This window comes from Lactuca sativa, chromosome 8 (assembly GCF_002870075.4).
Source record: "Lactuca sativa cultivar Salinas chromosome 8, Lsat_Salinas_v11, whole genome shotgun sequence".
In the NCBI taxonomy this organism is placed as follows: domain Eukaryota; kingdom Viridiplantae; phylum Streptophyta; class Magnoliopsida; order Asterales; family Asteraceae; genus Lactuca; species Lactuca sativa.
This window is the reverse complement of record NC_056630.2, coordinates 254,274,978-254,301,581: the sequence shown is the minus strand read 5'-3', so window position 1 is coordinate 254,301,581 and position 26,604 is coordinate 254,274,978.

The window sequence follows — 26,604 nt, the reverse complement described above, 5'->3', positions numbered from 1 at the left end:
ATGAATGATACTAAATTGTAAAAAAAATTAATCATACTTTTTATTCATAAGTGAATAACGATGTACTATAGTTAAAAACTGATTCGTTTTTATTCACTTATGAATAACGAAAGCTGAAACTATAAAAAAATAAAATTTTTATTTTATCTTAAAACTATATCAATATAGATGTCTATTTATAGAGAATAAAAAATTATGAATTTTGATATATTTAAAATTATTTTTCGATAAAAATAATTCCTTAAAAAAAACTATGTTTTTGTACATATTAAGGTAATGATTAGCATAGTTGAAACATGTTTTGTTGGAAAACACATGTGCATTCCTTTCCCATTTCCGCCGGTACGTTGGAGGCTTTTGCGGCAAAAATAAATGATTGGCAGAGAATAATTCCCCCATTCTTAACTTTTTTTCTCGCAATTGAACTCTCCTCTCTCTCTCTCTCTCTCTCTCTCTATATATATATATATATATATATATATATATATATATATATATATATATATGTTCTCCTTAATAAATAAAGGTTTTTTTTTGCTACATGTCAATCTCTCATGAGTTTTGACACTTGTCACTTTGTGATATTTTAAAATAAATATTATCTATTTGTCAATTTTTTTTATTTGTTTCAGCTTTTAAAATTAAAGTCATATTTATGTATGTAAAGTATTAAATATCATATATATGATATTAAATTTCAATAAATATTCTTATTCCTTTCTTATTTTAGAGTTGTACATTAAAAAATATTTTATGTTTACATTTTAATTTAATTTTAATCTTTTTCAAATCAACCCGTGTAATACACGGGTCTCACACCTAGTGTGTGTGTGTGTATATATATATATATATATATATATATATATATATATATATATATATATATAGAGAGAGAGAGAGAGAGAGAGGTTCATTTGAGACCATTCTAATTTTGTGAGACCGTGAGACCAAATCTAAAAATAATTTTAAAATGCAAAATAAATGGAAAAATCCAAAAATTCTTTTTTTAGATATTATTTTCGGAACTTGAATTAACTAAAAAAAATAAAAATAAAATAAAAAATCCCATTTTTTTTTTGAAAAATACGTGAAATATTCTAATAGAATATTACATTGTACATATTCTAAAAAATAATTTTAAAATGCAAAATAAATGGAAAAATCTAAAAATTCTTTTTTTTTTTTTAAATATTATTTTCGGAACTTGAAATAACTAAAAAAAATTAAAAATAAATAAATAAATAAATAAAAATCCCGTTTTTTTTTTAAAAATACGTAAAATATTTTAATAGAATATTACACTGTACATATTCTAAAAAATAATTTTAAAATGCAAAATAAATGGAAAAATCCAATAAATCTTTTTTTTAAATATTATTTTCGGAACTTGAATTAACTAAAAAAATAAAAATTATGTCTCACGGTCTTACAAAATTAGGCTATCTCACATGAACCTAACCCTATATATATATATATATATATATATATATATATATATATATATATATATATATATATATATATATATATATATATATATATATATATATATATATATATATATAAGGTTAAATAAACAACGAGTTAAAACTGGAAAAAATTCTAGAAAATAACTAAAACAATTTAATAATGAAGCAAAATTTCCATATACGAAACCTTCTCCTTTTAGATAACTAAATCCATAAAAATAGGAAATAATTAATCAACCAAAAACGTGATTCATTGTTTATTATTTAAATATTTCACATGGATTGTTATTTAAATGACACATAAAAAGTGATTGTTCACATTGTCAACTACTACATCACGTGGTTTACCATTATACATAAATAATCTTTTCTGAAGAGTAATTATATTTCTCGTATAATTTAACTAAATAAAATTTAATACATATCAATGGAAGACAAACAGACAACAAACTGCATCGTTAGTTTTTTTGGATGGCAAAAATAATTTTTTTGAAAAAAACTTCTGTGGATCTAGGAGATATGACATTAGAATGCACGACCCGTTGGACTCTGTTGAGGAGCTCCACGACCTTTGGTGCAAGAAAAACCAAAAGTATCAAATGCAAAAAGTACAAACACATGTTGATTTTCTATACATGCATTCTCGTGCTTTGCCACTTTGCACACTGCGGCTTTCAAAGTGGCGTGCCCTGCTGTGAAACCCCCACTCCTCAAACCGATGAGAGGAAAGACCCCCATAAGATCCACACACGCGTGCTTCTCTCCTACCCATCTAAGGACCAAAATTTCAGCCGGCTTGAGGGTAGATCTTCCATCTTGTCGGTCCGTCAACAAGTTCATGGGCGCTTCTTTCTTCGCAGAGATACCAGCACGCCGACAAACATCAAAGAGAATATCCCTAACCACATCATGTCAGTACTTGAAACCAGAGAGCTCTGTACAATGAACCACATGTTCCCCAAAAGTGTCCAAATGTGGCTTACGACAAACTGGGCATATCTCGTCAGTTAGGAATAGAGGTATCATGGGGCAGTAACGAAGGATAGTTCGATACTCTACAGGAGACATATGTTGGACGATGCCCTTAATAGGGATAGTCAGTAGAAAATCCTGAGCATGAGGTGCCTAAAGATACTCAAAAACGGCTTTCTATCTAACAGTCATGTCAAAGTCGACTTCCATATCTTTGACGATTTTGCTAAAAAGGGCACACGCCAATGCTTTTTGGAGTTAGGAGCGGTGTCCTTATTAGTGAAACCGCTACAGTCGAATCCCGGAATCGTATCGCGGAGACGAGTCATAGAACATAGGTAATCAAAGTCCATACCACATATGTCGCTGTCACGTAAGATGTGGTCTTGTAATGCCCATGATTAGGCCCTCGAGGCTACAAATGCGTAGGAGGAAACCTCGTATGCCGAGTACAAACCCAAACCACCGAAACGAATAGGTAAGGAAGCCAGACGCTACTGGATGTCTCCGAAGATGGGGCCTCCACATACCACCATATCCTTGATAGACCTGTACAATACTTTGTCAAAGAACAAAGCTGCCTCTTGTCTGTGCACCGAATGAAATGTCCTTAAACCAAAAAAAAGTTTTGCAATACCCATACATGATCGAAGCAAAAGGAGCTCACTCTACGGGTCACATAGTTATGGAAGAAGACCCATCAAATCAATAGCATTGACCTCTCTCTTCATGGCCAACCCATTAATAAACCTTGCGTATCTGCTAACAGCCCCCCCCCCCCCCCCCCCCAAGGAGCTTCACCCCCAAAGAAGGTTTCCTTATATCTGTTGGGAACAAATCATCACAAAGCTTCCTACCATCACAGGAGGGCCAAAATATTTCCGTTTTCGTTATGTTCAACTCAAGACCCAAGCCTGGACCATTCACCCGAATAATGTCCAACACTCTAGTCACCTCCTCTGAATCCCCAATGACAATCCCATCATCCAGATACCAAGCATGGAGAAGGAGCTTAAAGTGTATCTAATCTTGTGCACAAGTGGGTGCAAAACAAGGGCAAAAAGAAGAGGGCCCAAAGGGTCGCCTTGTTGCACCCTAGTTAGGGGTGAGCAAAAACCGAATCGCAAACCGAAAAAACCGCATAAACCGAAACCAAAAAACCGAAACCGAAATCAAAACCGATGGTGCGGTTTTTAATTTTGCAAAAATCGAAAATACTCGGTGTGGTGCGGTTTCTAGTCTTGCAAAAACCGCAAAAAAAACAAACCGCACCGCACCGCATATATATATATATATATATATATATATATATATATATATATATATATATATATATATATATATATATATATATTAAATGTTGATATTCGTAAGAACCAAAAACTTATGAAAATTAAAATTTCTATAAATATAAATATCTATCTTATCTATCAGAGGATGATTGTATATTTTTAAACATACATTCAGTGGTATTTATAATAACAAATAATGTTTATGACATTTTTTAACATTTAAATATAAAGGGTACTAGTGATATAGTATCATTTTTATGAATATATTAATTGATATTATCGTATGTACTTGTGAAACAAAACAATATATTAAATTCATATTATATTTAGGCGTTAGAACATGTTGGAAGAGTGGTTATGTAATTTGATTTCAAACCAAGAGGTGGTGGTGTCGGTTTATCTCCAATAAATGATTAGCACTCCTCATCTGAGTCAAAGTAACTCGCTGAGTTACTTGAGTTTTAGTAAAAAGGCAAAAAAAAAACTAACAAAAAACCGCAAAAAAACCGAACCGCAAAAAACCGCAATAAAAAATAGTAAAAACCGAACCGCATAAAACCAAACGATGCGTTTTCTAAATTTCAAAAAACCGAAGTTGCGGTTTTTGGTTCGGTTTTAGCTTAAAACCGCACCAAACTGCACCATGCTCACCCCTAACCCCAGTGGCATACCATATATGTTGGTCTCCCATCTAAAGACTCGTTGCTTTCCCGTACAAGAAATTCACCCACAAAGAAATATACGGACACATCCTCTTAATCTCGTGGAGCAAGGCTGATCTATCTACCAGGTAAAAGGCATTTGAGAAATCCACCAGGTTAAAAGTATAATGACTTAAAATGTTCATTTAGTGAATTTTTTTAACGGTGTTCGATTTATCTCTGAATTATTTAATTATTATCTATATTTTATTCTTTTAACCGGTTACAATTAGTCATAAGTGTAGAATATGAAAATTTTCAAATAACTATGGATAAGTGAAGCACAAAAAAATTCAATGACTAATGTCAACAAAATTGAAAGTTTGTTATCCTTTTAAGTTTTTATATATACTTTTTTGTAATCACCCATATTTTATTTTGCCTATTGGTAGCAATTACTTAGATTAATAATTGTGATTTTAGGCACTATGTTTGTTTTGTGTTGTTTTTACAAGGAGTATTACCGAATATAATATATACCACATAATCATGTTGTAGTTCATGACTTTAATCCTAGTGTATGAGATAAACTTTTAACTAGAGTTTCTTTATTCCTTCCAAATTTAATACTTTTATTTATAATTACAACTTTATATCTTATAAGGGGACATCATTTATCCAACTACATATTACAATAATTCAGTGTACTTCATATATATATATATATATATATATATATATATATATATATATATATATATATATATATATATATATATATATATATATATATATATAAAGTACATGAGTTATTCTAATATGTGGTTGGATAAAGGATGTATCATTATAACCTATATACATACATATATATATATATATATATATATATATATATATATATATATATATATATATATATAACCACATAGAGAGAGAATCTGTTATATTATTTATGGCAAAGTGTTGTGAAGGTAACACTACTAGTGCACATTTTATACAAAACATCTGTTTCAAGCTATATCAAGAGATATAAAGACGCGAGAGTTCCAACGAAGCATTATTCATGTTATATTTGTTGCGGCATGTCACCACTAAAGGTAATTGCAACAACTCTTGATACATTTGGTGGTGACATATGTTGCTCGTTATGCCCTTAAAATGGCAACGAACTTTCAACTTTGTTTATGACTTTTTTTCTTGTGATTGATTTACCCTTGAATTATTTCAAATTGTACATATTTTCCCATTATAACCAATTGTAAACGATCATATGGGTAAAATGTGAACAATTTTAAATAATTTAGGAGTAAATCAAACACGAAAAATAGCTTAATGACTAATATATATATATATATATATATATATATATATATATATATATATATATATATATAATTTAAAGCTGGGATAATATTTGAAGGGTAACGAACATTCAAATTTTTTCATATTTAGTCATTAAGCTATTTTTTGTGTTTGATTATATATATATATATATATATATATATATATATATATATATATATATATATATATATATATATATATATATATATATATATCTAAAACTACTTCAACATTGTCGATCAAAAACATAGTTAAGGTGATTGAACTCACTTGTTTTGAGTTGCAAATCTCAATTACATAACCACCAATTACAATTTCATTTCATAACGTAATTGTTTGGAGGAAAATAATCACGTGCATTATAAATCAATTGTAAGAGATGAAATATTTTTTTAGTAATCGACTATATATATACAAGAGTAAATTGCAAAATTGGTCCCTATGGTTTATTAAAAAGTGTTGTTTCAGGTCATTTTTTCATTCATGGATGGTACAAAAGCGAAACTATCGTGTAGGATTGGTCCCCCCACTTAACATCTATCCAAAACTCACGCTAAGTCTCTCCATGTGCGACTCACGTGATGGGTATTTTCGTCATTTCGTATACCTTTCTTCCTTTACCATCAACATGTTTCCCTTTGCATAATTAATCCCTAAATATGAGTTGTCCCCTCGATAACCTCATTGAATGAGCTTTATCACAGACTTGTAAAACCCTAATCGACGATAATAACTTCATCATCTTCCTTTTACATGAGCTTCAAAATGTTGCAATTCCGACCTAATAAGCAAAGAGTAGACAAAAAACCATTATATGGTAAGGATATGATCTTGAGTTTTTATTTTTGAAAAAAAAAGTGCAAGTCTGACATTTATTTTTGAAATCTAACATCCGAAACGCCTACCTTGTTCACCATTAAACTCCATCATGGTGGTGAGTTCACTAGATTTCCAAACGTGAATTATATTAATGGTACTATCTCATACTCCGATACGGTGGACATTAATGCATTTTTTGTTCACCAACTCGACATAATGATGAAAGGGTTGGGCTATGTTGCACCCTAGTGATCTATTACCACTTTTGAATACCTAAAGGTGATTTTCATTTTAGACTTTGTGCTTTGGGTAACGGCGAAGATGTATGCAACTTTGATCAGTTTGTGAAGGAGAACAAGATTATGCATGTATACACAGAACATGGTATCACCAACTTACTCACTTACTCCATACATGCTAATGGTCCTAGAAAGGTTATTATTGAAGAGATTACTGAGGCAGTTGACATGAATGAACCATCCTCAAGTAATACAAGTCAAATGCCTGAAAGATAGAAATGTCCCGTTTGTATTGTTGAAAATGGTGAGGTTGACTTAGGTTATGTGAATTCCAAGAGTATAATAATGTTACCAGAATATAATACGCAAAGGGTATGGCAACATAACAACCCTATTTCATCTTGTAGTACGAAGTTGAACATGGACCCCAAAATTGGCATAAGGTAACTAGGTGATCGGGTCATAAGTGATATGAGCAAGGGTCAAGAACACCATGGAAATACCATTGAGCAATTACCCAACATAGACCATGTGATTGATGATGTAATATCCACAATTTCGGACTAGACGTTTAAATTATAATAGTAATAAGTATACATTTTATTGAATAATTAAATCGTTGATTAGAGTAATTGTTATTCACATGTGTTACGAACTAATAAATATTTATTGTATACACATTAAGCGGACAAATAATAGGATTATATAATATTTGTAGAATGCCTTAATACAAAATTTATCGTTGAATGATAAAATAAAGATTAAAAATAAAAAATTATTTAGGATAAATAATCGTAAAGAAAGTTGTAGTAGACATAATGACAATTTCCTGGATATAAAGACCACCCAAATCTAACTTCATATGAGGAAGTTATGATTTATCTAAGTTTCGTGTTCAAATCGATACAAGAACGTATGTCATAAAAAGTGAATTAGAGATAGGTTGCTTATTAGCCTAAGGGATCTAAACGAAAGTTCTAGTACTCATAATTAGGAAAGTATGCATATAAACAACGCCTAAATCTAACTTCGTATGAGCAAGTTATGATTTTTCAAAGTTTCGAGTGTGATAACGTACAACAGTGTGCGACACATATATCGAAATAAAAATCAGTTGATTATTAGCATAAACAATCTAAATGAATGTTGTAACACTCTTCAATACAAAATTGACGATCTAAATGTTGGGTTTTTATTCAATAATTTGTTTCAAAAACATAAACAACGCAACGCAAGACTTAAGACTTGAACAAAATAAAGCTTGTTTTATTCCCACCAAAAGATCATTTTGCAAGACTTAAAAGGATCAAAACAACCATAAAAGAGAAAGAAAAACAACCTTTGAAGACTTTGATCCTCATACTAGTATGCACTTGTAATTAGTTGTCTACAAGCCTTAGAAATATATACCAAATCTATCCTCTAAGGTGAAGCAACCAAAGGAATTCTTTTTGAAGCATCAAAATGCAACATAATCGAGGAGAAGAAGGGCTTCATTTGCTGAAATTTGGCAGCCATATAGAGAGCAAACAGGACTCGGATTTTGGCTCCGGAAACCTCGAAGGATGCTTGCAAAAAATCTCTCCTTATGTATTAATCTCTTAGCCTTTTATTTAAGATAAAAGCTAGTAAAGATAAATTACATAAGACAAGCAAAAGCATGGGTTGTAAGGATAAGCATGCATGTAGAATAAACTAATCAAAAGGCCATGCACGCCTTGTCTCCTCCCATTTTCGGCCCTATGTACAAAGTATAGAACCAAAGAATGTTCCATATTCTTATGACTAGATAATATATATATATATATATATATATATATATATATATATTATAAAACTACATTTTATATAAATAAACTCTAACTAGTTTATTAATATATAAATAAAACTTATAAATAATCATACTTTATGATGTATTTCATAAGTTGTTATTTCTTCAATAAATATTGTTTCCATAAATAATAAATTACCAATTACTAAAATATTATTTCCATGAAATAATAATTTTCCAATTAAATACAAGTGTTAATATATTTATTAATAATCAAATTATACTAATAAATAATAAATTTTTGACAACTTGCTATAAGGTGTGACCTTATATGATCACATGTTATTAATAACTAGACGAATTCTCGCACGTTGCGCAACGAAGATTAAAAATATATTGTTAAAATATTGAAAAATATATGTTTAAAATGGTTATGTTATTGACATTAACTTTGAGATAATATTTTTACACTAATATATATATATATATATATATATATATATATATATATATATATATATATATATATATATATATATATATATATATATAGACACACACACATACACACATAGAATCTCTATTATTTTGAACAATAATATTCATTGACATCAACTCACATTTCTCATTAATAGAATTAAATATAATTATGTATTTAGTATTATTTTTAACAATTATTATTATTGATTAAATATATTTTTACTTATGTGATCATTTTCTAATTTCAATAATGATGTTCATTTAAAATACAATTTATTTATAGATAAATGTAATTTATAATTTGATGTTATTATCATTTAAAATTGGTATTCATTAGTTTTAAACCACTTATTATTAATAATAAGTTAAAAAAGACTTTTAAGAAATACTTAATATTATTATTAAAATGTGAAACATACACTAAATAGTAAAGTGATAAGATAGACAATTTGCATTTCAAAGAGACTTGCATGGATAATATGACATATCCATGTAATTTGATTTTATTATTTATAATTATTGCTTATTAATTTTAAAACCACTTGTTATTATTAATAAGTGAAAGAAACTTTTAAAAAACGCTTATTGTTATAAGTAAAATGTTAAACATATACTAAAATATAAAGTGATAAGATAGACAGTTTGCATTTTAAAAAAGGCTTAAATGGATCATATAGATAATATGATATATCCATGATTTTTAATTAATTATTGTTTTGAAATAACATGAACATACAAACATGTATACAATAGTTAATTAAATATTATATATATCATCTTCCATAACATATGATCGATAACATGAATCTGATCTAATTTACATTAAAATTTCAACCACAACATACACTGATATTCTTAAAAAATACTTAAATCAAGAAAATACAAAAAAGAATTTGTATATAACAAACTTACAAATTAAAAACTTCAACATAATAACATGGCTCGAAAATTTTTTCAAAGCCCTCAAACCAATACAAAAAACTTTAAACTTGTTTTCTTTGTAAATTTTGTATGTGATTTATATTTGTGTGTCTACTCAAAAAGATTTGACCTTTTTATAGTAGAGTATCCATTAATTGTTTACTAAATATATTATATAAGTTATAAAACCTTTGAATTGTTAATCATTAGTAAGAGACTTTTGAGTGGTATTCATTAAAATAGGAGGTTTCAAATGCATGAGGTGTTTGCAAATTTTATGGGGGTTTCAAATGCATGAGGTTCAAGGAAAAATGTTAGCTTTATAAGTATATATGATATCATTGTATAATGACTCTTGGGCATATAAGATCTTTGAATCTCTTACTTGTACAAGACTTATCATAGATTGATATAGATAGTGATGAACATCTGACAACATTTCACTGCGCCTAATAACACATGACAAAGAATGTCATTCATCAACATCCAATTCTCAAAAGCTACAAGCTTCAATTGATGTATTAAGGTAAGTTTGTCAGTTATCCCTTTATTACAGACATCCTGTTGAACATGATCCTTGGATCACAATCAATCTCATTTGTAATTCAACTTTGAGCAACGTCCGTTAGATGCTTAACTCTTAACACATAATAGAAACAAATCCCACATTGACTACATAAGCCTCTTGCATAGTTCATACTATACCTGAAAATCTTTTATAACTGCCTGGTTAAGGATCAACACTTGACTATATCAAAGCATAATACTCCTTACACTTAAGTTCCATATATATATATATATATATATATATATATATATATATATATATATATATATATATATATATATATCAGGTGTTAAGGATACAATGATTGTATCTTTTAATCAAGTATCACTCATAACTGCGATCTATGAGTTCATCTTGATACAGGTCCATTCAGTATTAGTTCTCTAACAAGTACTTGTGAAACTTGGTTACAACCACTTGCCTACTTTCATCTAGTGAGAGTCAACCAATCCAATTCATATTAGTTTTATTTTATAACTTCTCCCACAATTATAACTGGCTATAACCTTTTAGAATAATAAGATTATTCATGGATTAAACATGTTAATATAGAACACAACAAATAATAATGTGATGATCATTTCACAGTATATCAAAAACATTATGTTATATTTGTTGTTATAATGTTTCAATATCCAAATACTAAATCTAAATCAAAATCTCATTTCTAGAATAATAAATTTGTATGGATGAAGTGTGATCACACATACTTAGCTAAAAAAGGAAAGACTTTATTAACGGGTTTGACTAAATTTAATGGTGAATTTCATGAATATTATCGTCTCCATATTTGACTTTACTCTAGGTATAGTTAAATATCTTGAAGTATATGATTGGTGTTCTTTCGTGACATAAAGTCTGTTAGCTTGATTAAGTATACTCTCGAAGTCACAAAGATTTCTATGTGATCCTTGAATGGTAGAAATCAACATAGCTTTTCAATGAAGTCATTCATCCAATCATATTAGACTTCAACTTCAAAAGTAGTGTATTTTTAATTTGTAGTAGATTGTGTCATTATGTTTTGCTTGGACCTCATTCTAACTAAGCTTACTCTTCATTTATAATGAAGTCATAATTTAATTATAATTCATATTTATCTATATTTGCTTAGAAATCATAATCGTATGTAGCTCTTTACATGAAGATTAATTCTAAACTAATTATTTCATATAAATTCTCTTAGTTCTTCTTAGGTACTCTTAGAATGTTCTCATAGTCATCCAGTGACTTAACCATGTATTCAATTTGTATCTCATGATATAACATAAATGATGGATTCATTTTCCAAGCAAATAGAATATAAATCATTTTATATAGCTCAAACCTATGTGCTAGGTCCTTTATGAGACAAACTCAAAAAGGTGTTATGTGACAATATCAAGACTCCCCCAAAAGCATCTTGTATTTTGACCTCTTTCAAGATATTATTAATTATTTAAAAAGAGTTTAAAACTTTCAACATTCATATTTATATATCTCTATAGATTTTACATTCCAAGAATGTATCTTGTCATTCCTAAGTCATTCATTTTAGAAATACTTTTCGAGTCGAGGTTAAACAACCTTGCATAGTCGAAATGCTATTTCTTATGATTAAGTATGTCTCATTCATATAAGATTAGGAATATAACTATCCTCCTACTAGTTCTTATTAAATATACATGTTCTTTTTTCATTTTGATATAAATGCATACCTTGTATCTTTCAAAATGACCATTCCAACCTTGAGAAGTTTGCTTTATATCCACAAGTGGATCTTAAGCCTTACACATTTGGTTAGGATAACATGGATTAAGAAAACCTTCAAGCTAAGCTATATTGATATCTTCTAGTAGATGTCTATTAAGAAAAGTAGTATTTCTTGAAATCTATTTGCTATATTTCATATTAAGAATATGATTTATAGTAAATAATATCTTTATTGATCTAATCATAGCTACTTGTGAAAAGGTTTTATCATAGTCAATGTCATGAGTATGATAAGGACCATAGTCAATGACACGAGTATGATAAAATCCTTTTATGACAAGCCTTGATAAATGTGTATAATATCCATGTATATATTCTTTCTAAAAGAATATCTTAATCCTTCTAGGCTTGCTATATAGAGGAAGATTAATCAAGCCCATACTTGATGATTATACATGAATTACATCTCATCGTTCACGACTCTAAGTGATTTATCAAGTTTAAGATTTGATATATCATCTTGGTAGTTGATGGATTTTCCAGAAATTGTCAAGAAGAACACATCAATGAGAGATTCCACATTTCTCAAGTCAATGATGATTTCCACCATTAATGCGAACAGTTTGTATTTGTGAGTAGATACTATTCAAGTTCAACAGTTCCTTGTTGAAGCTAGTGACAACAATTGCTACAATAGGTTATGGTGATTGTATTCAAGATATAATTAATTGTGATTAATGTATAATCCCAAGATCATAAAGGAAGAAAATTTCTATCAATTAGAAATTAAACTTTATTCGATAAGGTCTAATTCATCCCTTATTATCACTTAAAGCTTTAGATGGTGTTACTGGATTGTATCTCATCTCTATATGTAACACCACACAAATTCAAGCCAATTTAAAACTTTTCAAAACACTTAATCCATTAATTTATTACATTTTGTTTTCAAAATAGTTTAATCATCAGAGTATCCCCATAATCAAATCATAAAATCATGAGATAAGAGGAGCTGTACGACCACATCTTCGCCTTCCCGCGATCATCAGAAGTACCTGAAACATAATCTACAACTGTAAGCCCGAAGCTTAGTGAGTTTCCCCAAAAATACCAACTCCATACAAATATAATCATAACATATAACAATACGGGACAACATACATAATGAGCCTTCAGCCAGACTGGACCGCCTCACAGGGCCTACAGCTTATCTGGACCGTTCAATGGGTATGTTGGCTTACAACACAAAGCAGGACAGCCTCAACCCAACCCCCAATCAAAAAAATGTGCACATAAATATCATATGCTAGCTCATATCATATAACAGTCAAACCGATCTAACAGATCATCAATCATAACACCATCATAACTACTAGGATGCAAATCTAACAATTCAATAAGCATAGTACCCTCCTATCTATCAGGATGCAGAACTAACATATCACTAATCCTATCAAACATTATACATAACGAGCCTTCAGCCTGACTGGACCGCCTCGCAGGCCTTCAACCTATCTGAACCGCTCTCCGAGCCTTCGGCACGTCTGGACCGTCTCGTAGGGCTTACAGCCTATCCGGACCGCCCTAGGTATGTTGGCCTTCAGCACAAGCAGGACCGCCTCAACCCAAACATACACACACGTATCTAACATACGCATAACACATAATTAATCAACAAACAAGTACAGATGATACAAATCACAACAACATACTATAACTAGGATAACAATCCAAAAGGGCCGGCCTTGGTGCCTTAGACCCTGTTGATATAGTGAGGATAACTCACCTGGAATTGCTGAAGTCTCGTAGATGAAACTCCAGCTGCTGGTTGACAGATTCCCGAACTGCCAACATCAAACAACACCCAATTAATAATTGGGTTCCAAACCCAAGATCCAAATCACACTTTAAAGGCCCAAAAGTCAAGTAATGGGCCAAAGTCTAAGGAGGTGTAAGGCCCAGATATGGAGTTTGCTCTTCAAGAGTAAACTCCTAAGGGATTTTTCGGTCCAATGACCATATCCCTATGAGTTTATGGCCGTAAACTCATGGGTGGTGTGTTCTTGGTTGCTTAAAGGTTCTCATAACACTAATGGAATGAGGCTAGATTAAGTTCTAAGGCTTTGGAAAGGATTAAACCATCAAAGGGACCATTTTAAGGAGTTTATGGCTGTAAACTAGGAGTTTACAGCCGTAAACTCTCATATACCCTTTCTTTTTGTGTTTTGGTGGTCCTAGGCTAAGCACAAGGGGTTCTAGTCCAAAGTACAAGCCATGGAAGGAAGTTAGGGCACCATTTGACCACTTGAGAGGAGTTTACGCCCTAGGAACCATTCCTTGGAGGGTTTACGGCCATAATCTCTTGAGGAGGTGGTCTCTCTCATGTTTAAGGTCCCTAATACAATGGTGGTTGATTCTAGACATTATTCCAAGGCATAGGAAGTGTTTAAAGGGCATTTTAACACCTTAAAAGGTGTTTACGGCCTTAGAAAGGGTGTTTACGGTCCAAGCATGCTCTTGGGCCGTAAAATCATGTTTACTCCTCATATGTCAAGATTTTGGTGTTCTAAGTCCATTCATGTAAGCCCTTAAGTCATAAATAAGCTCCAGAATTGGTTTGGAAGGGTTTTAGGGCTCCAAAACCCCATTTAAGAGTGTTTGCGGTTTGGGATAGTTCCTAGACCATAAACACATGTCTTTAGTCCTCTTGGATGATTTTGACACAGATTTGAAGGATAAACAAGCTAAACTATCAGTTAGGAGGGATTACTTACCAATTTGGAGCTTGAATGGGTGATTTTAGGATCAAAGTTTGGATTTGTAGAGAGAGAGTAGTGAGAGAGAGTGAAAAAGCTTCAAATGAGGTCCTCTCAACTTTATATATGGTTTGAGTTTGAGACCCAATGGAAATCTACCCGATACTGATGTTAAACGAAGCTTATGGACGTACCCGATTTAGTTGTCGTAACCCGACGTGGTCAAAACTAAAAATTTTCCAAATAAAATTTGGGGTGTTTTCACGTGTTTCAAATGGGTTTGGACACTTAAGAAAATATAATAAAAACATTAATTTATTTGTCTAATCCAAAAGTTTAACGGAAAATTTTAATAAAAATAGATTTTATTAACGGAAATGGGTTACAGGGACGGAATAAATTATGGGTTGTCACATGGTACAAATGGAGTTGAAGCTAGTCGGGGAAGTAGTAGAGAAGAGAAACGGGCAAGGAAGTATGTTGGTGCTACTTGTAGTAAGCACAACAATAGGGGCCACAATGTAAGAACATGTAGAGGATAAGGATGGGAGGTTAGGAGGTAAGCATAATGGTTATGACTGCTTGTTAATTATGTAACCTTTATGTTTGACATCATGTAGTAGTTTGTCGTGTTTTGGTAATGCTTTTGGGTTTGAACAATGTACTAGTTTGACTTGCTATTTGTAACAATGTGAATTTTCAAAATAATTTTTCATTTTTCAAACAACATAAACCATCATTTAATATTCTGAAATCACATGTATAACAAATGTCTTCGTAACAAAATACATCCCAAGATCATAAAACAATTCTTCCGTCAGTGTGAACTGATCACGCCTGCGCCTTCCCACAGTCCTTGCTAGTACCTGAAACACATAACACAACAACTGTAAGCATAAATGCTTAGTGAGTTCCCCAAAATACTACTTACGCACATACGCCCTTCCAGGCGACTTCCGTCCCGACTCGGTAAACCTTCCGGTCCTACCTATGTCAACCTTACGGTCCACATCACAATGCCTTCCAGCCTATAACATATCTGCCTTCCGGCCCATAACATAATGCCTTCCGGCCCATATCAAGCATAGCATACATAGCACATACAAACGGTTAACTTATCATATACAATGCATACAACTCATAACATATCCGACCTTCCGGTCACACAATAAAACCCTTATAGTGAGAAAACTCACCTCGTGGAAAGTCTAGAATCTCACGTGCTCGCTATCTCCGAATCCCAACCCCGCCTAATCATAAAGAATTATCATTTAATTAATATAGACTTCCACAACTAGACTTTACCCTTATTAACATTCCTCAGAGGGGTAAAACACCATTTTACCCTTCCTTGACTCAAAGTCCTCATGTTGACCAAAACCCTAAAAGTCAACAAAAGTCAACATTTCACAGTATGCGGGGCGTACATCGCCAATCCACAATCGGGGTCTCCACCTAGTACGCTGCGCGTACTGGGAGTTACGCCCAGCGTAACGCTCAGATCCAGCCACTCTTCATTTATGGTCTTGAATGGTTAAGACACTTCTTCAACTTCTAGATCCGGCTCTCTTTACGCCTCCTTACCCATAAAGTCGAAACCTTTAAGCCTTGGCATGGCTGTAAAGGCTCCTACACTCCTTAATACCTTTCCATTTCAACTCAAAAGATCTAGATCTCATGCATGGCTAATCATTCACGACCAAGATTACATTTTTATGAATCTACAACTCAAATGGACCAGAAATATGATGGATCTAAGCTAATGGAGACTACTTGCTCATAAAGTCTCCATCTTTGGGACCAAAATCCTAGAAATGGTCCATTAAGCATACCATAAGAACTACAAGTCAAGATCCGAACTTTTTACCTTAGGAAGAAGCTCCAACCTTTGCTTAACACGGATCTACACTTGAACACCAACTTCTAGCCTCCACAATGGACTCCTCTTCTCTTTTGCTACCTTGAAATGACACCACCAAGCTTAGAACACTCACAAACAAGCTATGAACGAAGGAACAACTCTCTTAGGGTTTCTTTCTGAAGGATAGTGGCTGAGGAACCAAGCCATCTCATTCCTTTTATAGCAAACCACTAAATTAGGGTTTTTGGGTATGGACCAGTTACGCCCAGCGTAACCTTGGGTATGCCTAGCGTAGCCGGGGGATGATGCGTTTAAATGAGGCGCGCGAATACGCGCAACGTACTCCTTGTACGCCCAGCGTACTCGCCCAACACAAAAGCCCAAAACAACATAACAAAAGATGAAGGGCTAATTAGAGGTACCTGAATTTCAGGCTGTTACAATTCTCCTCCATTAGAACCATACATCTTCCCCGAAGTCTTATACCGAAAACAATTCCTGATACTGCTCCCGCATCTCAGACTCGGACTCCCATGTCAGCTCGGACCCCTTCCGATGCTGCCACTGCACTTGCACCAAGGGTACTTCCTTGTTCCTCAGAACCTTAACCTTTCGATCTCTAATTGCCACTGGTCTCTCAACATAGTTCAGGCCCGCATCCACCTAAATATCCTCTAATGGTACCACTGCCGACTCGTTGGCAATACATTTCCCAACTCAGCAGGTAGATCCAACCGGTAGGCTACCCTGCCTACCCTAGCGATTACCCTGAAAGGTCCAATATATCGAGGTCCCAACTTGCCCCTCTTCCTGAATCGAATCACTCCTTTCCAAGGAGAGACCTTTAAGAGCACAAGGTCAACAACTTGAAACTCGAGCTCGGACCAACGCCTGTCCGCATAACTCTTCTGGCGACTCTAAGCGGTCAACAATCTCTGCCTGACCTGCTGTATCTGCTCGGTCGTCTGAAGCACAATCTCCATACTACCCATTACCCGCTGCCCCACCTCTCCCCAACAGATGGGGGTTCGACACCTCCTCCCATACAACAGCTCAAAGGGCGGCATACCAATGCTCGAATGATGGCTGTTGTTGTACGAAAACTCTGCTAAGGGTAAATAGGTGTCCTAACTCCCTCCAAAATCCAAAACACACGCTCGGAGCATATCCTCGAGCGTCTGAATTGTCCGCTCACTCTGCCCGTCCGTCTGTGGATGGTATGCGGTACTGAAATGCAGCCTCGTACCCAACTCCTCGTGAAACTTCTTCCAAAATCTGGAAGTAAACCGTACGCCTCGATCTGAGACGATCGACACCGGAACCCCATGCCGTGATACCACCTCCCTCACATACAATTCTGCAAACCTCTCGGCAGAAGAGCTCTCACTGATAGCAAGAAAATGAGCGCTCTTCGTCAACCTATCCACAATCACCCAAATTGCATCGACTCCTCGCGCAGTCCTTGGCAATTTGGTGATAAAATCCATGGTAATCTGTTCCCACTTCCACTCGGGAATCTCCAGCGGTTGCAGCTTACCATGCAGACGCTGGTGCTCGGCCTTAACTTGGCGACAAGTTAGGCACCTCTCGACGAACCATGCAACATCCCTCTTCATACAGGGCCACCAATACTCCTTCTTTAGGTCCAAATACATCTTAGTAGCCCCGGGATGGATTGAGAACTTCGATCGATGTGCCTCTTCCTTCAAAATGGTACGCGTCCCGCCCACAAACGGTACCCAATCCGACCCTGAAATGTCATAAGTCCCTGACTATTGGTAACGAACTCCCATACCTGCCCGACAACCCGCTCCTGCTTTTGGTTTTTTGGTCTTGCAGCCTCAGCCTGGTCCCCTCGGATGGTGTCCAAAATCGGAGTCATCACCATCAACCTCATACAAACGTCTCGGATCGGGGCGCTCTCCGCCCTACGGCTCAACGCATCGGCTACGACATTAGCCTTGCCCGGGTGGTACAGGATCTCACAATCATAATCCTTCACCACATTCAACCATCTCCTCTGGTGCATATTCAGATTTGGTTGATCCATCAAATACTTCAGACTCTTGTGGTCCATGTATATGGTACACCGAACCCCATATAGATAGTGTCGCCAGATCTTGAGGGCAAACACCACAGCCCCCAATTCCAGGGCGTGGGTGGGATATCTTGACTCATGAGGCTTCAACTGCCTCGATGCATACGCTATAACGTGCCCCCTCTGCATAAGCACTGCCCCTAATCCAGATATGGATGCATCACAATATACCACAAAATCCTCCATCCCTTCCGGGAGTGCGAGCACCGGGGCCTCGCACAATTTCTGATGAAGGGTCTCAAATGAGTACTGCTGCTTCGGACCCCATGAAAATGCAACACCCTTTCGAGTTATCTTGGTAAGTGGCACAGCGATCTTGGAGAAATCCCTGATAAACCTTCGATAATAGTCGGCCAATCCCAGAAAGCTCCTGATCTCAGTGGGCGATCTCGGCACTTCCCATCTCATCACCGCATCAATCTTGGCCGGATCGACCAATATCCCCTTCTGGTTAACAAGGTGCCCTAGGAACTGGACCTCTCGTAACCAGAAATCACACTTGGAGAATTTGGCATACAGCCTCTCCGATCTCAGAACTCCAAGAATCTCCCTCAAATATTCCTCATACTGCTCTCTAGACCTCGAATATACTAAGATATCATCAATGAATACGATCACCGACCGATCCAGCATCGGCCTGCACACCCTGTTCATAAGATCCATGAACGCTGCCGGGGCATTGGTGAGCCCAAAAGGAATCACCACAAACTCGTAATGCTCATAACGAGTTCTGAATGCAGTCTTCTGGATATCTTCATCCCGAACCCTCATCTGATGATAACCCGACCTCATGTCTATCTTAGAGAACCAAGATGCCCCCTGCAACTGATCGAACAGATCATCGATCCTAGATAGCGGATACCAGTTTTTAACCGTCAACTTGTTCAACTCCCGGTAATCGATACACATTCGGTGTGAACCATCCTTTTTCTTGACAAAAAGAATCGGCACTCCCCAAGGTGAGCAACTCGGTCGAATAAACCCCTTTCCCAACAGCTCCTGAAGCTGCGAGGATAAATCCTGCATTTCTGGTGGAGCAAGGCGATAAGACGCCTTGGCGATAGGTGCTGCTCCCGGAATCAAATCAATACGGAACTCTACTTGTCTTTCCGGAGGCACGCCTGACAGTTCCTCGGGAAAAACATCTGGGAACTCGCACACTACCGGAACCTCGTCAACTAAACTTGGCCTCCCAGTGGCCACTCGTGCGTCCATCACATAGGCTATGAATCCACTGCAGCCCCGCTGCAAACTCTGCCTCGCCCTGGCAGCCGAACAAAACGCTGACCCACACCGGGTCCCCTCGCCATACACAGTAAGCACTCCCCCACTAGGGTCTCGTATAGTCACCAGCTGTTTCTCGCAGTCAATGACTGCTCCAAACTTGCTCAACCAATCCATGCCCACGATGACACATACATCTCCCATCGCGATAGGAACTAGATCTATAGGGATATTGACACCAAAAATCTCGAGCACACATCCTCGAATCATGTCGGTGGCATATACCGCTTTCTCATCAGCTATGGAAACCCTCAGAGGTCGACTCATCACCACTCGATCAATACCGATGTGCTGACTAAAAGCCAAAGATACAAAAGACCGATTCGCACCCGAGTCAAATAATACCAAGGCAGGTACAGAATTCACAAGAAAAGTACCTACGCATATCATAATATAAGCACAATATCTCAGCATAAAAGTAAATACACGAAAGAATACATACCAGCCACGACATCGGGCGCCGCACGGACCTCCTCCGCAGTCAACTGAAAAGCTCTCCCACGAGCCTTCGGAGCCTTGGCTTTCACCGGTCGAGTCTCGGTAACCCTAGCAGTAGGCGCAAATCCCTATGCTGATCCCTGGTGAAGCTGAGGACACTTGGCCTTCCGATGGTCGGTCTGGTTGCAATGGAAGCAAACCATAAATCCCTTGGGGCAATCCCTAGCGATGTGCCTCTCCTTGCCACATTTGTAGCAAGTACCTGATCCACAGGCCCCCTCATGACCCTTGCCGCACTTTTCACAAGTGCAGCCCTTCTGACCTCCCATCCTCGAATCGGCGGACTTGGTCCGCTTGGCTGTCGGTTGGGACTGAGCCGGCCGCCGATCCACCCGCTGAGACTTGGCCTCCTCCCTGGCCTGAGTCTCCAACTCGATCTCCCTCTTCCGGGCATTTGCCTGGAGCTCAGCAAATGTCTGATATGTCGAGTTCGATACGAACTCCTGAATATCCCTCCTCAGTATACCCAAATATCGGCTCATCCGAGCCTGCTCAGTGGACACCTGCTCAGGGCAGAACATCGCCCTCTCATGAAACTTCTGGGTGATCACAATAACTGAATCGTTACCCTGCTTGAGGGTCAAGAACTCCTGAATCAACCGTTCCTTCTCCACCGGGGGAACATACTCGTCTCTGAACATAGTAGTAAATCTCTCCCAAGTCACGGCCGAAATCTCCGCAAGAGTGAAGTTCGTCGTCACGAACTTCCACCAATCCTTCGCTCCCAGGCGGAGCTGGTTCAAAGCGAACCGTACCCTCAGATGCTCTGGACATGAATATGTGTAGAAGCATCCCTCAATGTCAGCAATCCATCTCATCGCAGCGATTGGATCCTGCGTCCCGTCAAACTCGAGTGGCTTCGTGTTGCTGAACTCCCGGAATAGCAACGAGTCACCTCCCTGAGGTCTGGCAGCAGCCACAGCTGCGGTAGCTGCAGCGGCCGCAGCCTCAGTCACCGCGGCGTACCGCTCATCGAAAGTCTCCATCATTGTGGTCTTGATAGACCCAAACATCTCCGGAATCTCGACCCGGATCGCCGCAGCCACCTCATCGTGAATCATCTGACGAAGCTCCTCGTCACTCATACCGTTCGTCCCAGGTCTGTGGCGTGGCCCAACCATAATGCCTCTGAAATACAACATAAAAATATCAGAGACTCAATCGAGCATACATGATTTCATGAAATAGTGATCTTACATATTTTCATCCATGAAATCATTCCATTTGTGTAGATCTTCAAATTTCACCACGAACACACACTAGTGTTCTTGGCCAAAAACAACCATTCAAGCTCCTAGATCATAGGTACTCTTGTTCTAACTCATTGTACACTAGGTTTAACATGTTTAGAGCTTAGAAATCACAAAGAAACACAAGATCTTAGGAGTTTACGGCCAAGACATGTTCTTGGGCCGTAAACCCATATAAGTGGGGCAAATTGCACCCTAGTCCCTTACCAAGCCTTGGAACTTAGTCTAGAACCATACCCCATTCAACTAGGAACTTCAAGCAACGAAATGGTACTTCATACCATGAGTTTACAGTCGTAAACTCATAGGGAAGTGGTCCCCAGGTCGTAAACTCAAGTTAAGGTCATTCTTGGACCTTAAACTCACCTAACCTCTTGTTTAAGCCTTGGAACACTTAACCACTTAATACATTATAGCTTTAAGCCTCAAATGGAGACCATTAGAGAGTTTACGGCCAGGAGTAAACTCCCCTGGGCTGTAAACTCCAATAAGTATGGTCCATGTACCATAAGCTCAATTACAAGGCCTTATTCTCCTTTGTTACAATCCAATGGCCTCCTAACACTTTGACCAAAGTGTTTTCCACACATTAGTGTGTTTATACTTGTCTAATTAGTGTTATAATCACTAATTTTATATATACATATGACTTTATATGTTATTAGGATCATTGTGTGTGTTTAAGTCTTCACTTGACACCAAGCACTTGTCTGACACTTCCATCCGATCCACTCACTACAGGTGAGTTCATACCTCTTAATTAACCTTTTAAATGTTTTTAAATGTTTATAAATGCTTTTATGGGGGGGAATACAAGTTGAATCATGCTAGTTATTAAATTAATCACATTTGGTTAATAACTAGCATACAAATGGATTTACTACACTTTTAGCTGTTTTACCAAACATATTACTTCAAATGACTTTCTCAAATGTTTTTACATGTTAAAACTCTTTATCAAACTGTCTTACATGTTGTATATTTCCTTTCAAACTATGTTACAATTGTGTTTCAAACAAAAGTTTTCTTATACTTAAAACTGTCTTATCAAACAAACTACTTTCAATCGTTTTATAAACTGACATCAAGTCATCATTTCTTAGTTATTAAATCTTTCAAAGGTTTTACCAAACTTCTTTTATATTTTTATATTGTCAAATGCATGCCCATATATGTATAGTTATATAAGTAATGCTTAAAGGACTTAGGACAGCTAGCTTGCTTTATTTCCTTTTCCTCGTTGGGATGTGGCCTTAGGGCATCGGTTATTCATCCGAATGTCGTCTAAATATTAGTTATATATCATGTATACATATATAGACATAAAAGTTCCATCAGTCAGTTCAGTACCTTTGGGTAGCAAACGCATACTTTCGGTTATACACATACATTGCTAGTAACTAAAATAGGCATAGTTAGGAGATACTACTTACTATTCCAAGTACAAAGAATCACACAAGAGTCAGTTCAGTCATGAGTCTATACTAATACAATACATACTATATGAAGAGATACAGTTACATAAATACAATTACAATACACGATAACATAAGAGAACACACAATAACGAGAAACAGGGAGGAAGATACAATATACGATAACAGAACAAACTTAATAAGGTGTTATAGCATGGAACAAGTACAGGATCTAACTATACCAATGAATCACTAACACATTGTTTTAAACAAAAGGTGATAGTTATATTCGGTATACATGATCATATAATCATAATGTGGATGTTCATGTCTTGCAATCATTGTAGGGGTCGCATTTGGTTCCCCAAATCTCTTGACAGGGGAGCGTTTAGTATGGGATCTAACCATCACATTATACCTTAATACTCAATTAAGGAAATTAGTACAATAGTAGTCACTTAATACAATACTACAGTACTACATTAATTTACCCCTTTACATTTATTTGGTGATTACTTCACTTAAACATTAATGTACAAACTATATTTTGATAATGATAGTTACACTTGGGAAAATTACAAACTTTTACAAGAAACAAACATACAAAACAGTCGAGTCTTGGTAGAAGACTCACTTTCAAAACAGTCGGGTCTTGGTAGAAGACTACCTTTTATACTAGTAGGAAATATGGGATTTTCTATGGTTTTCAAACGTTTACTATTACTTACAAACATTTTCATTGATATCAACTTTTCTTCAAACATTACAAGTCTTTTCTTTACAGTTTTACAAATCAAAGACACATTAATACTTTTGAATTCACCAGCTTTATTGCTGATACTCGCTTTCAAAATAACTTGTATTCTTAGGTCACAAATAGACAAGTATGATGACCAGGTTTTGTGAAGACGAAGCAGTCAAGACTCGTCTTTTATTTTGAATATTCAATTTGTTGTTTTATACTATGAAAGAACACATTTGTAATTAAAATTATACTATTAATGCAATGGATGATGTTGTTGCTTGTTTACTACTTTACATTGTTGTGATACATTGCATGACGTCCTCCGCCCCAGAACGTTTCCGTCGTTCTCAGTTTTGGGGTGTGACAGATTGGTATTAGAGCATTGTTTATAGTGAATTGAGTATATAAACTCATAAAAGATATACTAACTATAAATACAATGGGATTAAAATACTCTGACCAAGAGTTTATACTTTTAAATAGTAAAATATTTAACTAAGTATACATACCGGCATTCATACTAAAATCCGTGTCACAATGACAAGAACAAAAGTATTATGATTGTTGAATATCACAAGTAAGCTCGGGGATGTATGGTCAGTCTTGGGAGTGGCATAGCCTGATCAACTATGCTGGTCCGAGGAGTGATTAGAACATGCCAAAGAATGGTTGTGATGTGGCAACAAGTCTAAAAACTTACCAACACTACTACAATGAGAACACTAGTATAGAACATAAGTCTAAAATACTATAGGAGTATTTTGTGTTACCATAATTACTTACTTGAGAACTAAAAAGATCTTCATTACGAGGTCAATAGTTGCTAAGTGTATACAATAAGGTTATATGTAACTAGGACGTCATAGACTTAGAATCTGTGAATTTTTGCTTTACCCCTGTTCCTTGTGAATTTGGAGTTAAGGTTAATTATTCGAAGGCCTATCCTGTTTTAATTACATATAACTGGTATGCACTCTACAAATAGTGATGTAACTAATGAAGATTATCTAATAATTATCTAGTTAGTTCGTCTAATAACTATTTCCTTACCCCAATTCTCGCGTAGATAACATGGTTGGACTCCATCCCCACGGCAACCCGTACCTTCCGAACGAAGGCAATGCTGGATGGTTTGGAGAAGAACTCGAGAATGATCATCCAATCCCTTTGAATGATCACCATGTTGAAGACCTTTCGGATGATGATAACTCCGAGCCCGAAGTTAAGAACCTACCCCCGGTAGCTCCCATTCCAAATCCTAACCCTCGTCCGGCTGTTCATGGCCCGACGCCTCCTTGGGTAGAATGCTTGGAAACATGGAGCGAAGAGCAAGATCAACCTATGCCGTTTAATGGATACCAAAGCTTCTACAAATTAAGCGAAGGGAGCTCAACAGACAGAGTTCTACCAATCATGATCCGTAGAGTTGCCCGAAACGAAATTCAGGGCAGGACGACTCTCCATCGTATCAAAGAGGATGATGCCAATGCAGGAATGCATACCGTCCGCACCAATCGCCTTGAACACACTCATGAGATATGTGAGAGAGACCATGAGACCCTGCTGCAAGCACTAGCTGAAACTCGAGCCGAAGTCATAGAGCTCCGAGTACGCTAGAGGGTATACGAAAGACACCTGTTTGATATGGAACGTCAACTAGCTGAACTAAGGGTTCACCATAGGGGTGACCGTCGCCAGTAGGAGATACTTTACTTTCCTTCTTTTTTTTAAAGAACCGTGTTCCTATCTAGATTCCGTGTATCACTTTTCTATGTGACTACCTTGTACTGTAAGTACTTTTAGTTAGGCCTTATGTTGTCAAAGACTTTTCTACTCCAGATGTGATGTAAGACCTACTACAAGGTCAATTTTCCCAATCTTATTACATCTTAAACATCGATGATATTGATAGTCGGCTAACTTCCGTGTCACTCTTTGTTCAAATACTTTCATCATACTATCGTTGGAGTCTATCTGAAACCCACTCTAGTCAAGTTATTGGACTAGGGTAATTTAGCTTAGGGATCATTCCCAATTCTCTTTCAAAGGTTGGATCATGTTATTTACCAACCAATGGTACCCTGGTTTGGACAACAAACGTTTTGAGACCATTCTGTGAACTTTCTTCAAATCTGTACTAGGATTGCATCATAGGGATGTAGGTCAAACCTTCAAGAACATACTTCTACTCTTTACGTGAACGATCGAAATACATCTAGGTTCAATGGTAGCATTTACTAGGAATTCTAATTCATTAAAAAGGATTTGTAAGAAGGTTATTATTATGATTTCCTCGCTTATACATTCCCTAGTTTTATATAACGAAGACCTGGTAGACAATAGAATGTGAGATTTCTAACTTAGTTTCTTTTCCTCGTTTGGATGTGAAACTAGAGTAGAATCACACATTTTACTATCCGCCCAATCTTGATTATATCATAACGTGTATAAGCTAAGTTTTCATGTATAATAACTCATCTCTTAGTCAG